The sequence below is a fragment of the Ornithodoros turicata genome, chromosome 8 (genome assembly GCF_037126465.1).
Source record: "Ornithodoros turicata isolate Travis chromosome 8, ASM3712646v1, whole genome shotgun sequence".
NCBI lineage: Eukaryota > Metazoa > Arthropoda > Arachnida > Ixodida > Argasidae > Ornithodoros > Ornithodoros turicata.
In genome coordinates, this window is record NC_088208.1 from 21,196,276 (window position 1) to 21,211,643 (window position 15,368).

At 47.4% G+C, this 15,368-nt stretch overlaps 3 long non-coding RNA genes across 3 annotated transcripts; 1 reads left to right on the forward strand and 2 right to left on the reverse strand.

Annotated features, from left to right (window-relative positions):
• Window positions 1–68: 68 nt before the first annotated feature.
• LOC135366053 (uncharacterized) lies at window positions 69–1,185 on the reverse strand. Its single transcript, XR_010414073.1, has 2 exons — window positions 930–1,185; window positions 69–873 (listed from the first exon to the last, which is right to left on the reverse strand). It is a non-coding gene; the product is annotated as an uncharacterized LOC135366053 (long non-coding RNA).
• Window positions 1,186–1,304: 119 nt separating this feature from the next.
• Window positions 1,305–3,255, forward strand: LOC135366055 (uncharacterized). Its single transcript, XR_010414074.1, has 3 exons — window positions 1,305–1,583; window positions 1,838–2,018; window positions 2,950–3,255. It is a non-coding gene; the product is annotated as an uncharacterized LOC135366055 (long non-coding RNA).
• A 1-nt stretch (window position 3,256) lies between these two features.
• Window positions 3,257–4,503, reverse strand: LOC135366056 (uncharacterized). Its single transcript, XR_010414075.1, has 3 exons — window positions 4,462–4,503; window positions 3,658–3,730; window positions 3,257–3,294 (listed from the first exon to the last, which is right to left on the reverse strand). It is a non-coding gene; the product is annotated as an uncharacterized LOC135366056 (long non-coding RNA).
• Window positions 4,504–15,368: the final 10,865 nt, after the last annotated feature.

Genomic DNA, 15,368 nt, shown 5'->3' on the forward strand with positions numbered 1-15,368 from the left:
ATATAATTATCATACAACCTACTGTAACGCCTCGGCGATGTAGGTAAACAAATAAATAAAAAATTAAATAAAACCAATGCCGTAATTCTGTATTGATAACTGCAACTTGATTATCGTAACCCAGCTACGCATCTTGCCAGGAAGGGTGCTTCCCGTACATCCTTACGCACGTAAGCAACCAGCAACGTTTTCAACAATATCATAACATCAGCGTAATTCGTCAATGCCGAGTGTTCAGCACCGCCAACGGTCTGTACGGGTTCCAGTTTGAGTCTTGCTCTAAGCTGTTCAGTGTCGGGATCACATCCGACTCCTCTTTGTCGGGCTTAGATACTTTCTCGGCTACAAATCTTTCTAATAGCCTATGGCCTTGCGCCGCCAATGTACTAGATGTCATTGCCTCATGTGGTACCTCGCTGAATCCATGCACAGCCGACGATGTATGTTCAGTTTGGACAAGTGCACTTCCGCACGCACAACCACGAATGTTTCAGAAGCCATCATCTTGCATGTTTTCCTCTGCAGAAGGCGACGCGGGGCACATGACGTCTCCATACGAACTGCATCTCCCGAAGACCAGGACTGTGTCTGGCGCACTCCACGTAGCTATGTATTGGTGCTGGTACTGAAACGATCCTGTATCGTAACTTCGCACTCACTGTCATGTTCCACATCCTCCCCACGTGCTCCAGTGCACTCGGACAGACTTTTACTGTGGTTAGACTCAGCAGACGACTGCGCACTCAGGATGAATCTGCTGATGAAGCCATTCCGATCCCGTCCAAAGGTTTGCCTAACAGTCCAGTCTCTTAGTTAGACGGCTAATGTATCCTTCCAGAACGATGTTTAGATTTGTTGTCTTTTCTGTCAGCCCTGCTGGAAGGAACATGGCGTCAACTATGACCGGTGCAAAAGAGCGCTAGACTTACCTCTGCGCTACTCGACAACGTGACTGGCAACATCTAGCTGCGATGTCTGGCTACACCGACAGAAGTATTCACGTGGTTAGGGAGGGAAGAGAACGTACGTCAGTGTCAGCGGTGCGATGGAATGGATGGCGCGCATGCCCTTAGGCGGTTTCTTCGTCTTCGTCGCAAGTGGTGATGGTGGTGGCAGTGCTGAAAGAGCTCGCCGCTGTCGGCCTAACAGAGGTGGGCAGTGTCTCGACTAACGCTCTGGGGAGAATGTGCGGGATGGGCCGACATCTAAGGGAACTGTGCAAACCTATGTCTGACAACCGCCTGTGGAAAGCCCAGGAAAAACCCTAGACAGCACAGTCGGCACCTTACTTCGAACCCGGGTACCTCCCGGTCTCAACGTGTCATGGCGTTGGTGGTTGGCATGACGTAGCAAGTGGTTCTTCGACAGGCAATGGACATCCTGAACTATGCTTCGCTGATGGTGACCAACGTCAAACCGGAAGGTTTATGAAAGTCCAGAAGACGTTTGACCGGAAGCTCGAGAAAAAGCTGAACTATAGCTCAAAAAAGCAAAGCTGGGCTAGTAACATATGCGCTACTCGGAGGACACTCGTCGAAAACATATGTCCATCATATGGCAGCTGTTCAACGTGGCCGACTACGGTAAGCTGTTCCATCACCCCCACCTCCAGAACCAGCTGTGCCTATGCTAAGGAATATGCGCGCTACAGCGCAGGGCCTGGAAGTCACTGCAAGGTTTAGCGATTCTACTTCCCACACAGTCCCGTTGTCCTGTGGTTGTCCTGTTGTCCTGTGTGAAAAAGTGGTAACTTCTATAGTTACCACCTAAGCCAACATAGCGTCTGACGAAAGGGTGTAAAAAAGTGGTAACCTTGCCTGTTACCGTCTCTTTGCAGGTGCGGCACAACATGTGTGTAAGAACAGCCACAGAAGCGATGCACTTTCAGGGAGTGTTGCTTTCCCAGCACTGACATTGCAATGGACATTGAGCACATTGCGTACGACCAAGATAACTGCAACTAAATCATGTTTTGGGATTTGCGCTAATCTGTTAAGCGTATTTCAACCAAGTAGCAGGTATAGAACTTTGCTGCCTTTTAGACACAACATATGCGACGACTATTACCTCCTAAAAGATGTAACTGCTCCACCCTATTTTCTAAGAGAGCACCGCTCGCCGGAGATTTCCGGCGCGCGTTAAAAGTTCCGGCTGGATGCGTACAAGAAACGCAGCTCTCTTATACATCTAATACGTAAGGACAGGAGTTGACTTCACTCCGTGGCACAGGGACGCATGCCGATCGAGGGACTCGCTCGCGGGTGCTCTACGCTTCTTCTGACGTCACACTGTACTTCTTACGTCACGGCACCAGGTCGGAGAGTGCATCCAGGGTTCCGTACAATCCTTCTTGACCTTCGTTCGTTCTTGAAGTTCGTACGTTAAAAGTTGTCGAAATTATCCACAGTCCTGCCCCTATACGGCACGTGCAACATGTCGCCATACTATAGGCAGACAATTCATCAAGGCACCATTATTATTACATTACCATTACTATTACCATTACAAGGTACCCGGGTTCGAATCCCGGTGCCGGCTGTGCTGTCTGGGGTTTTTCCTGGGTTTTCCTCAGACGCTTTCAGACATATGTCGGCACAGTTCCCTTAGAAGTCGGCCCAGGACGCACATTCCCCCAGGGCGTGAGTCGTGACGTTGCCCACATACGTGAGGCCGACAACGGCAAGCCCTATCACTACCACCACCACCATTACAATTGGTGATGGTATTTGGTTTTCGCACGTCGGATTCTAAAGTGACCGACGACATGCGTAGGTTCAGTAGTTTCTTTGTTGTGTTGTGTGTAAAAGTTCGGCAAACATGGCAACATGACAAAAAAGCCGAACAAAAAAAAACAGAAAAACCGCGAAAACAAACATGTTTTCCACTTTCGCATTTCTTTTTATTGTTATTTCTTTATTTATTTTTGTATCTATTTCCCCTCTTTCTCAGAAGAACGACCTCTTCGTTGCCCGAAAGAGCGGCAGTTGAGCTTTGCGCCTGAAGCAAGGTCTCCACCGGGATTCTCGTCGTACGGGTCGCACCCCAGCATGTGGTAGAGGGACGCTGGTCTTTCGGCCGGTTCTCCACCGGTGGAAGGCGGAGAGGAGAGATCGCGCGACCACTTCGAATATCTCGAAAATGACGAGAAATGAAAAGCTGACGTACATTCCCAGGATGCCTCCCATGTTGCTCACGAGGTTGGAAGTCTGCAAAGAGCCATGACGGCTCCGTGTTAGCATACTGTGGTAACCAGTGTGGACGAAGCAGTGAAAAGCAACGCCTTTTCCCCTTTCCCTGCAGCATACGTAGAAACAAGAAGCGTTATCGTACGCAGGTACGAGAACAGTACCGCAAACAGTGATCGTACTTGTTCCTCACGAAATTAGACATTGAGGATTCAGGAATAGTCAGCATCAAGGCCTACTCGTCTTAACTAAAATTAGCCGATTCTAGTGCGTACTTCCGGACACAGCTACGTCGAGGCGTGTCGAAGCTAATTACTTATGTCATTTCCCTGAGAGGCGGTAACTATCATCGTAATTCATTCGTAGAAGAAAGAAATTATGTTGCACTTCTGTCAACGTGGTCTTCTTGGTTACTCTACATTCTTACTCTCGTAGAAACGCCGAACACGATTATGTCGTCATTGTCACTTACACTGTATTGCGCCACCTGGCGAACATTCTGCGCTGTGAGGCTCTGGAAGTAGATGACGACTTTTGCTCTCACGCTGCAAGAGACAGCCAGCTAAGTAAATACATCCGCTTGTACCATGGTATCTAGGGCGGTAGCGAATTATACGTAGAGGTCACAACGGGTGTGTACTCAGCCGGTGTTCATGAGCGTGTGGGGCATCCTTCGAAAGACTCGTGCATGTTCCCTGCGCAGTGTACTAGTTCCTTTAGGCACGTGGATGTACGTGTTTTCCTCTGGATGATTCGTGTAATTTGAGACCATATACTGGCTGGGATTCGGGTTAAGATGTAGTGCTGTCGGCAGATAATTTTCACGTTACCATATAAGTGCCCCTCCAAGTGCAGTTTGGCACAAGCTGAAATACATTTTTCTTGTCGTGCAGAGTTAAAGAAAATTTGACGAATAAAGTTTGACTAGAATCTGAAATAAAGTGAGGTCTTAAAATAGTCTATAGTGAAGGATTGGGCCTGATTGATTGACCGAGCGACCGACTGACTGACTGATTAATTGCTTGACTGATTGCCATGTGCGAGCATCACCGCGCATGTCACTGGTTTGTTTATTTAGTTCCTCGAGTACCTCAAGTGCGAGAAAGGGCTTTACAGGAGGGGGAACACGGTTACATAAACATGTCACTGAAAATGTCTGCATATCCATAATAAGATGCATACGATACAAAAAAAAAAACGTCAAAAAAAGAAAGATACAAAACACAAAGATATGTATAGAGAGACCAAATGGACAGTGTTCGACGGTAGAACTTACGATGCTCTTGGTTTCCCCCGTTCTTTGGTTACACGCAAGGTGCCCTGTGAAAGAAGAACGAACAGTCAAGACTTCAGACCTCCCACTCCTTCCTGCTGTCCTCTCTCCATCTGTCCACATCTGTACGCCGCTCATAGGCACAGTTGCTTCGCGGCACTAACACAGAATAAAAAAAACGTAGCTTTCTTTACCATCTTGGAACTGAACCTGAACCGCAACTAATGAAGAGCACCGTTTCGAACAGGTTCGGCAAAGGGTTCAGTGCTATTTATTTGTTCGTAAGGCGCTTGGACAAGGACGATATGAAAGGTGTGAAGGTCGACAACTTGGTCGAGCGCTAAGCAAATGTTATTCAAAATTCCATCTGCTTGCAAATGTGGTATACACGATGCTCGTAATCCTTTTTGCCATGCGCTCTGCGTTCGGGTCATGCCCCAGCTATGAGTCGTGTTTTTTAACCCTGTAGCCCTTTGCACAGGCCTAAACAGGGGCATATTTGTGCAGACCGAAAACATACTTTTTATTAGGGATACTCACCACGTCTTTGGTCCACGCAGCAACAGAGATGGACCTCAAGAAAAGAGTTTCACTGCAAGAGAAGACGTCTTTCAGTAACGAATTTTCTATTTTCGCATTGTTAACGTCAAAATACCTACGCCAATTTTATGACACTTTTTTTTAGTTCCGTGCTAGCGCTGCGAAACAAATGTGGCTATGAGGTGCATACAGGCGTGGACAGATGAAGACATGAGAGCAGAAAGCGGTGGGAGGCAGGGGGGGGGGGTTAGTATGCATCCTGGGCCGACTTCAGGGGGAACTGTGCCGACATTTGACTGGAAAGTCTTCGGAAAACCCAGGGAAAACCTGAGACAGCACAGCCGGTGGTGGGATTCGAACCCACCCACTCCCCAGTCCGCAGCACGACCTTATTGGCTACCAACAACGAGCGGGACGCCTTAGACCCCTCGGCCATGCGCTGTCCCCATAACATTATCATATATTTTATACTGATAACAATATCGTTTACATATTCATCCTCTGTTATTTGCTAATCATTTGCGCCACCCGGCACCCGTCACAGAAGGACACACATGCACACATAAAGAGACGACAAAAGCAGAATGTGCATTCGGAATTCATACAAGTAATCTTCTACAAAACGTGTGGAAAACCTGGGCTTCCACAACTGGCGCCCAACGTGGGGCCTGAACCCACGACCCCGAGGTTAAGAGTCTCGTGATCTACCGACTGAGCTAGCCGGGTACTAATCTACCTAAATTCCCACAAAGTGTAATGGTAGAACCTTAGGGTGTAGTATAGTGTAGAATATCATGGGATCTAACATAGCGTTTACAGGAAATGGAATGGGGGGCGGATGTTGCTTCGTATTGGGGCACGACGTAGCTCTCCGCTGGAATTTAACCGTGTGCATTTAACCGCTGCTCCTTTCTTTGCGTTCCCCGTACCGCACACTCTACGGAACTCATTAACAGAAACGATTTCCTGCGATGTGCCAAAAAAGGATAAAATGAACTTACAGGCATGCCTGAGGACAGTGGCACTCAAGGTGACTCATTTCGTAACTTCGTCGAACGCTGTCGATACAGGCCTTGGTTACTGCAGACACGAATACGAGACGCAAGATTAGAAGGACAGTAAATGTCTGATATCTCACAACAGTTCGGCGCTAATACGATAAATTATTTGTCCACGTATGCTTTTGTTCCCTTACATTCACATGTTAATGTCTCTGTACGTATTGATTGTGAAACACAAAGTCTCGTTTTCTGATTTAATTCTAGTGGTAGAAACCCAGAGGATCATCGCTATCTCATGCAGCAATTCGAACGAGTTTCTGAGCTTCACCTAGCGTGTCTATGAGAAGCACCATTTGCAAATAACCTGTGCGCTGGCATGTCCAAGAAACACCACCCCCATGTAGAACGGATTCTCAACAGATGGCATGGTTGTCTCATGGTCGTCTCAGGTGGGATGATTTTTGTTGTGTCCCTTTATTATTCATCTTGGGGGACCGTGCCCCCCCCCTCCACCAATTCACTCTGGCATGTCTGCCGACCTCCCTCCGAGTATAAATTTCGCTTAGAAAAGCACACATGTACACATTCAGAAATATGAAATAGGAAAAGTAATAATCCGTTACGTACATTCAATGTGAATTTTGAAGAGCTGTCGAATAAGGCTAGTACGGTGAAAATCGGACAGCTATTTCCCGAAATACAACGCAAAGTTTGTCCTACAGAAAATACGTGGAGCCGCGTGGGTGGTATCCCCTCTTGGTTGCTGTTATCTGCCGTTAACGGTAACTTCTGTTAAGTTGCTTACCGTTATTTTCTGCGGCATCGCAGACGTTATAGCTGGCGAATGCCGGCGGAGGAAGAAGGGACGATTCACAGCTGCAGTTTCGCATAACTGCACCTTGTTGGCACAACTTGAGACATAGCTGTAAATATACAACACAAATGTAACAGAAATCTTTCCAGTATTTAATGCAACTGTTTAGCTACCCCGCTTTCTTATTATTAAAGATTATCTGTGTTCCAGCGTCGTTAGAAGAGAATTTGGGAACTGTATACTCACATCCCTGCTGTATTTTTTCCCAGCAGTAGCATTTGGCTGTACTGCATCAGGTGGCCATGTTGTAACGCAGTTCGAAGGATAAGGCGCTTTGAGGCGATAGATTCCGTTCTTGTAAACGTAAAGAAACAAAAGCTAAGTGTGAAATTATATAACTGAGCTACCGTACACAGCGGCCACTACGGCCAGGAAGCCTTGGCTTAGTTACTGAACTAATACCGAGAACCTTATAACTACTTACCCAATAATAAATTCAGAACGTTATGCCGGGAAATATTCGAGCCTTCCTATACTCAACGACCTTCTAGTGTTACAAAGGATGTGCTTGAAGTTTACTGACGATAAGATCGAGACACAACCACTCATTACGTGCAACAAGAACGTGCTGTATCCGCGGTTTGACAGCACAAGTTGGCTACAGTGCAACTTTTGGCAGTTCCGTTTACTCGGCTTTCGTTTCCTAAGCAGCAACCACAATGTAATAGAGCCATTTTGACTTGCTAACTGTAGCTGTAGCCATAACTTAGTTGCTTGTTTTACTTCTTTGCCCATGACTGCCGTAAAGGTTGATCTGTTGCCTTACCACGGTGACGCCGACGTAGGTCGTTTGGCCTGGAGCGATGAATATACCATCCGAGGCTTCATCTGGATCGTGTCCCGGATTGTGGATCATAACAATGTAGCCAGCTTCCGGCGTTATGGGAAGATATTCGTGTCGCTCAACCGTCATCAACACTTCCAGTCCTGCACAGGTGCTAGAAGGTCATCCCACTCTCCTGATACGAATCTTAGAAATCGTACTAGTAATTAAGTGTTTATTTATTTATTTATTTATTTATTTATTTGATTAATTAATTTTTAATGTTAACGCTTACCCTGTTCGGGCCGCCCAATTCTTCGAAATCTGTATATTGGTTCTTCATTGTCTTGGCAGTGGAAACAATAACAGTTGCCGTACCGAGGACTGAACCACAGCGTGAACATTCTGAAACCGCACAGTAATGTTTCTGTAGAGCGCAGTAGCAGCACGTAAGCTAATCGGAATAATTGCGACGACGTTAGCTTGTCTTCGATGGTCGCGCTTAAAAATTGGTCTTTCGACATCGAAAAACCTGTGCAAACAGCCATGTTGAAGAAGCTGTTACGTGAAAATTTATTCAGGACGCAGGGAACTGATCAAACAACCAGGAAAGTCAACAGTTATGTACTACACTACAAGCGCCCATGTAGGGGTTTTTGTTTTCCTTCCCTCTTCATCCTTTCATGTGAACCTTTTTGGAGTGGGGTGGGGTCCTGCACTCAACACTGGGAAACATCCCACGTTATCATCATCATCCATTCATCTATGCTGTTGTTGTTGTTGTACATGCGTATGACACACACTCTACAGATTCTCTATACAGGCATACAAACACACGAACAGGCAGATGCATACATTAAGGCCATTTAGCTATACGTTATCTACGACTAGTATGTGCAGTACAATATTTACAGTCACCTAAGTATTCACATATGGAAATGAGAACGAGTATGTTCACGGAGGCGCACCCTTTCACACCAATCGCGCACAAGGAGAGAAGGGTGAGATCGCCACTTGCGGAGGAACTCCTGTTCACCAAGGGCGAGTAACTGACGTTGCAATACATTCGTGAGCAAAACATGCGTGTTTCGTACCAAGAGGAATACAGGAGTTGTACCTCGGTGCTTGACTACCTCTCGACAACGAGCCGTCCACAGTGCCACTGCGCCATACGCGGCGAGCCGCACACTCAGACAATGTGGATGATTTGCATGCCTGCCTTCGTGCTATTTTATCATACGCAAAAATAAAACAGCCGTTGGGTATCTGATACGATCAAAACACAGTATAAGAATATGACTACAGGGACGAAGTAAATTAATTCTTGTAGATTGCAGTGATTGCTCGCTCTAAGACAATGATCGATCGTGCGCATAAATTGCAGTAATCAGATCATTTTACAACTGGCTCTTCAACTTCGAGGCTAGCCAAGTGATAGCGACTTCTGGAAGCGTTATGCTTGCTGAAACAAAAGAAAAAAAAGTATTCCTTGCCTGTCTGGCTCGCAACTCATTCCTTGAATGTTGCAGGTCTTCAAGAGATCCTCAAGCTGATGACCTAGAACCTTTGCCAGCTCAGGCTCTGTCCGCTGTTTCCTGGCCAACCAGAGCACGAATTCTTGTAGCTGGGTGTCATCTGTTCCACGTGTCTAAGACAGGATGAAAAGATAGGTAACAAATGACTAGAGAACGAAAAAGCAACCGTCTGGATCACTCGTGTTGGTAAGCGTGTAACTTGGTAGGTGGTTTCCTAGAGCTTGCGCAGCTTCTGCGCGGCTGTCCCAGGCATGCATTGAGTTAGCTATCCAATTGTATATGGAATAATTGTTGACGCTTCGGGACCAGTGAAAGTCATGAAGTCTGACGAACCCAGCAAACGCCATCACACAAAGCCTGGTTGATTAAAGCGCAGTTCCGTCGGTATGTTATTGCTATACACTCGTGGTTATTGATTCCACTCCAACTAGCGTTAGCTGTAAAACGTCCACGAAAATCATACGAGGTCAGAAATGAAGGATACACCCCTGAAATGCACAACTGCTGAGCTCCGTTTTCTAAATATACAGGGTGTTCAAGCTTGTCTAAATATACTAGTCGAAATATGCAGGTTGTCCAAGCTCATGTGCATCGGGGTCTAAAAAAAAGCGTGGGGCGTCGTCAGCGAATGAAAACTGCAGAATTTTGCGAGGAGTCGCGTGTTCTTACCGCGTGTATTTTTTCGTGGCGTCTAATTAATTAATTAGACGAAATTAGTTAGCTAACCTTTTCACAATTCGTCTTGGGATTCAGATTAGAACTTGAAAATTGTAGAGCGTATACCGTGGAGTGTTTTTTTTCTTCTTCTTGTAAGAAAATTCGCCCGCGAAATCCGAAAGTGTTCCACGTAACACGAGGTCTACTCTACGCGCGCGCATCTACGCGCGCCCCTCGATTTCAGAGCTCTCAAGCGTACAGCAAAATAACTACATGCGTTACCTGCCGAGAAGCGACCTTCATGTCAGAGCTCACCAGTAGGTGGCTTCTCGGCAGGTAGCTGAAAGAGTCACCATTGGTTTTCCTCAAAGGTATTTGAATCTCAGTGGCAATCAAATATGTGACAGTATACTCTACCACGTGCACTCTAGGTGTAGGACTGCGAATAATTTCGGCCACCTGGTGTTCTCTAATGTGCGAAGGATATCTCCAACACACAGTGGCGGAAGCGATGTTTATATTGTTACACAATTTATCGTTGTTTCTTCGGAAGACTGCAAAGCAATGGGCAAGGTCACCTACTCCTTAGAAACGAAGTACTTCACTATTTCACCACTTCACTTTCAGTGTTTCACTCACCACTTTCACCAGAGCGGACTTGTTGCATAGAAACTCTTGCAGTTCTTCAGACAGGTCAGTCTCACGACCGCAAAGCAAAGATTTCCGCACCGGGTTCAAGTTGCAAAACGTTACTGCAGGGAACGCGACGTTTGTCATGTCTTCGAGCCGAATGTTCACTGTCAACGGGTATTGAAAGTACTCGTCCAGAAGGTAGTATAAATTGTTTACCGCAATAGAGCCTAGTGATACGAAGGCAGCGAACCAAAAGATGAATCGAACTGGGTGTCGAGACTGCGCCATCTGCACAAATCCGGGCACTTGAGATTGGGCATAGAGGTTCCTCGCCGTTATGCAGCAATTAACCGATGTAATGTCGTCCTCTTCTACTGGCGAGAACCGATTTGTTAACCTCGAGGCGTTGTGACGAGGCACACGTTGTCCGACGATACGGGGTTGCACCTTGAAACGGTTGAGGTCAATAACGGAAATGGGGGCCATTCCTGGCAGACGACCGTACCGGCGTAAGAACAAGTCCATGGTTAGGCCCTAAAGGATGTCCATTCCTCGTCTCATAAACTTGTCAGCTGATTCCAGTTTCTTCCGCTTAAACTAGCATAATTTGAACAGAGCTACTTCGGTAACGTATACACCTGCAGTCATGAACTCGTTGGCGGCCAATATATTTCGTCTGCTGCTTCTTCGATCCACAACTGGTTGATTCACAATACACTTGTGTTATATTTGCGATCCAGCACCCGTTGATGCACAGTATTGGTCGTCTGCTATATGTGCGGTCCAGAACTCGTTCATGCACAGTGTGTGTCGTCTGCTACATCTGTGATCCAGAAGTCGCTGGTGGGCAATATGTGTCGTCTGCTATGAACCTAGAAGTCCTATATCCATTCTCCAAGTTCCACTGTTCTGGCACCACTGGTCTAGTAGTAGAGACTACTGCGTATTCCTCTTCCCACAGCTGCTGACGTCATTAATACAACTGCAACTGCCGTCCAAACCCGCCGTCTGACAACGACCGTATCCTCTCAGCGAGAAACACTGAGTTGTGAAGCCAGCGAAACACTGAGGGTTTCCTACGCACCCTAAGTGCGACATACCGCGACGAAGGTCGTACTCTGCATTTCGGTCTCGGCCTTCTGGAATCGAGTAAATCGCGCTCGATTTCCAAGCGTTTCCCCATCCTCCAGTATCACAACGGGCCATTAGCAAACATCGATAGAAAGCATTGAGGGTTCGGAGTGTTTCCGGTTCTCGGTAACGGGCCGCACGTTTTCCCCATCGGTGACGTGAATGTCTTTCATGAAGGAATTCCGGAACCCTGCAGTCACGCTTCGACCTTTCACGGTAGGGATGTGCTAAATGCTGTGCTCTACATTCAGAAATCAGGTCAGTGTGTCTGGGTCAGGCCGGGTCGCGAACAGTGAGTGATGACTTCTATATACTGATGCCTAGCCGTGCTCTGTCCCGTCTTAAAAGTGTAGTGATACAGTAGGAGAGGTTTGCTTTACTTTGTTCTCCATCTCCAGCAAGAAAAAGACAATTAAAATGATCAAACTAAGCTGCAGCTAAGCACACTTACTCAGTGTAACATGATTCAGGCACACTTACTGAATTGCAGTGCTCTTTATTTTGCAGGTGGAAAGGTACAGGAAAAAAGACCTAAAAAAGAAACACCAAGGTGGAACCTTCACGTCTTACCTTTTTCTCCATCTTCAGCGAGAAATTAAAAGCGCTTGTACTCAGCTCAAATTAAGTATAGTTGCTCAGTAAAACTTTCTCTGTATTTTGCAGGTGGAATGGGACAAGAAAAAGGACCACCGAGATTTGGTCTTGGGAAAACACCACTCCTTTTTCTCCATTTTCAGCGAGAAAATAAAAGCGCTCGTATTGAGCTGAAATTAGGCACAGTTACTCGGTAGTGCACGCGGAATGGGACAAGAAATAGGGCCTTCGAAGCAAAGACGACGTCGGGCTCACTCTGCATCAGCTTCGGGTTCTGATGCATGATTCGCATGGGTCTAAAGCATGGTTCTTGGTGCCTGCTGGTACCCCTACCTGGTTCCCTGTGCTTGGCTACGGCTGCTCGTCTGCCCATCAGATTTCTGCCGCTGCCTCGGATTGTTTCTTGGCAGCTGTCCTCGCGGTGCCTGCGCTGAGAGCTACTCCTGCCGCTGGGTGTACGTGCCGGTGTTCCTCAGGATAAGCTGCAAGTCCAGGCTCTCTACCGCCCATCCATAGTGGAGTTTTGCTTACGACCTTATTTGTCTCAGTCGCATGCTAGCTTCTGTCCGACTAACCGTGAAGGCTCTGGCGTCTAGTGAAGACACTGTGAACTCTCCCGCTGCCGCGTAGGTTGGCTCACAGACTGGCCGCATCACACATTTCTTCGCTTCGACAGGTGTTTTTAAAGCCTTTAATTCCGGAGGTCCTCCTTCCTCTCCTATTGTGCCTGCAAAATAAAGAGCAAGTTCTACTACGTAATTGTATTTAACTTCAGCTCATTACGAATGTTTTCATTTTCTCGCTGAAAATTGAGAAAAATACAAAACTTGTGACGAATATGATTGCTGTCAGGTGGTACCCCGCTATCAGCAATAGCTGATAGCTGCTTGTGAAAGCGAGGGCACGGAGTAGAGGTATCAGATGTGACCGAGGAGCAGGGAGGATTGTCTTCCTGGAGAGCGTGCTGTGTAGTTGCCTTGACTGCTGTGATAACACGGGTAAGCCTGTATATATATTGTTTCTCTGATTTCTTGTGTGCAGCGTTTTCCATTGCGTGCGGAAGGGACGACGCCCTGCGGACTGACGCCCCGGGGTTGTGAGAACACTGGTTTACACTACTGGAGCCCAACGCTACGGCAACCCGCACGTCTGTTCCGCAGCAGTGAACACGCGGCATAGTTCGCTTATGTTGCCGTTTTCTTGTGCTTGTGTACGTCTTGAGAGTTTGTAGCACCTTCCAGGTGTAGCACCTTCCAGTTTGTAGCACCTTCGTCTGGTACGTCTTGAGAGTTTGTAGCACCTTCCAGGTGCCAGAGCAGACAGCGCAACCATGGGCCGTACACCACCACGCGTGTACAACTTCCGTAGTGGACCGAAGGGCCTCGCAGACCACTCGTGAGACAACGCTTCGGCGTCTACGAAGCCGAAAGGACCAGCCGACGGTAAGCGGGCGCATGTAGTGCCTCCGTCCCAGGTCAAGTCGACTCCGGTAACTGCAGTGCCTCAGTCAGACACCACAATAACGACAGAACTCCCACCACGCATGACGGAGCAATGCTCGTTGATGGCACAACGCCTTGACTCCAGGTCATTTCACCGCCGCAGGCAAACGCACACTTGCGATCAATTTGCCGGTCCTACCTTCTCGGGGTATGCCGATAACAATTCTGTCTCAGACTTCCTGGCTGACCTTACCGCCTATCAGACGGGTATGGGAATTTCGGACGAAGTCCTAATCCGATGCATCCTGCAGGTTGCTTTGGTCGGAGACGCGGCCCGCGGGCTTCGGTTGCAATCTGGGTTAAGCACCATTCAAGACTTCTAGCAACGGTTCAAATACGAAATCCTTCCTCGTGATTTCGAATATCGTGTCCTAAGGATTTACATAAGCGCGCTCAACATCTTCACGAGAGCATATCTGGAGCCCAATATTCAACTTGTCGTTATCCCGTAACTGCGGTGGTGGTGGTGGTGAAAGGACTCACCGTTGTCGGCCTCACAGAGGTGGGCAACGTCACGTGTGACGAACAGGGGAATGTACGTCCTGGACCGACATTGCATGATCTGTATAGGGTAAAGTGGGGCTGCTTGAACACGGGGACAAGTTGAGGTCAATTTGGGCTCTTCACGTGGCATTTTCTTACCAATAACTTTTTTCTGGTCTGTGACACCAGGGTGAGCACAGGCGTTGTCTGGGCTTGGAAGCAACGTGTTGACGGCACGTTCTGCACGTGGCTTTTTAGACTGACGTCAGACGCTGTTTTGCAGATGTGGTCGAGGTAAGAGGGGCCTATTCTTATCCCATCTGTAACTTTCGCGAACATTGACATCCAATTTGCTCACTTCTGCTCCTCGGCTAATTACATATGACCTCGCTGTTATGATGCTCGTTAACCTCTTGGCATTTTTTAAGGTAAAAAATCGAAGATTCTCTTTCTGCGTAAATTTTTGTCTAAAATTAAAGCGCAGTTTCTGCTGAGTATCTATGCGCAATTTCAGTCCGATTTGAGCACTTTTATTTTTTTGCCAAAAATGAAAAAAAGGTAACCCTAATTGGCATCGGTATGCTGATAACAGCCCAGCGCGTAGCATATCTAATCTGTAACCTCGAGCGACTTCACGTGAGTCCTGTCTGTTCGCGCTCCTCCCCCATTGTGTGTGTGTATAAAAGCAGTGCATAAAGGCGCAACAGGTTGTTGCTGTTTTGCTGGCACTTCGTGCGTTGCGCTTCCGACAGATACGTGGTGTGAGGAGTTGCGGATTCGACACTGGAGCAGCTACCATGGACGGGTTTCTTCCGCCGGATGAGCTAGTACTGTCTGGAAACGTAGCGGAAAATTGGCGAAAATTTCAACAACGTTTGGAATTCTACCTCGAGGCAACAGAGGTTGAAGGGAAGGCACGGTCAGACAAGAAGGAGATAGCGACGCTGCTGCATGTGGCTGGACCGGAAGCGATGGACGTTTTTAATACGTTCCCGCTAACTTCGCGAGAACAAGAGAGCTACACGACAGTGCTTCAGAGGTTCGAGGATTACTGCACTCCCAAGTGTAACGAAACCTATGAACGCTATGTCTTCAGGTGTCGCATGCAAGGTGAAGGTGAGCAATTCGAATCCTTCTACGGAGACACCCAACTGAAAGCTCAGTCATGCAACTTTGCGACACTGTCAGATTCTTTCA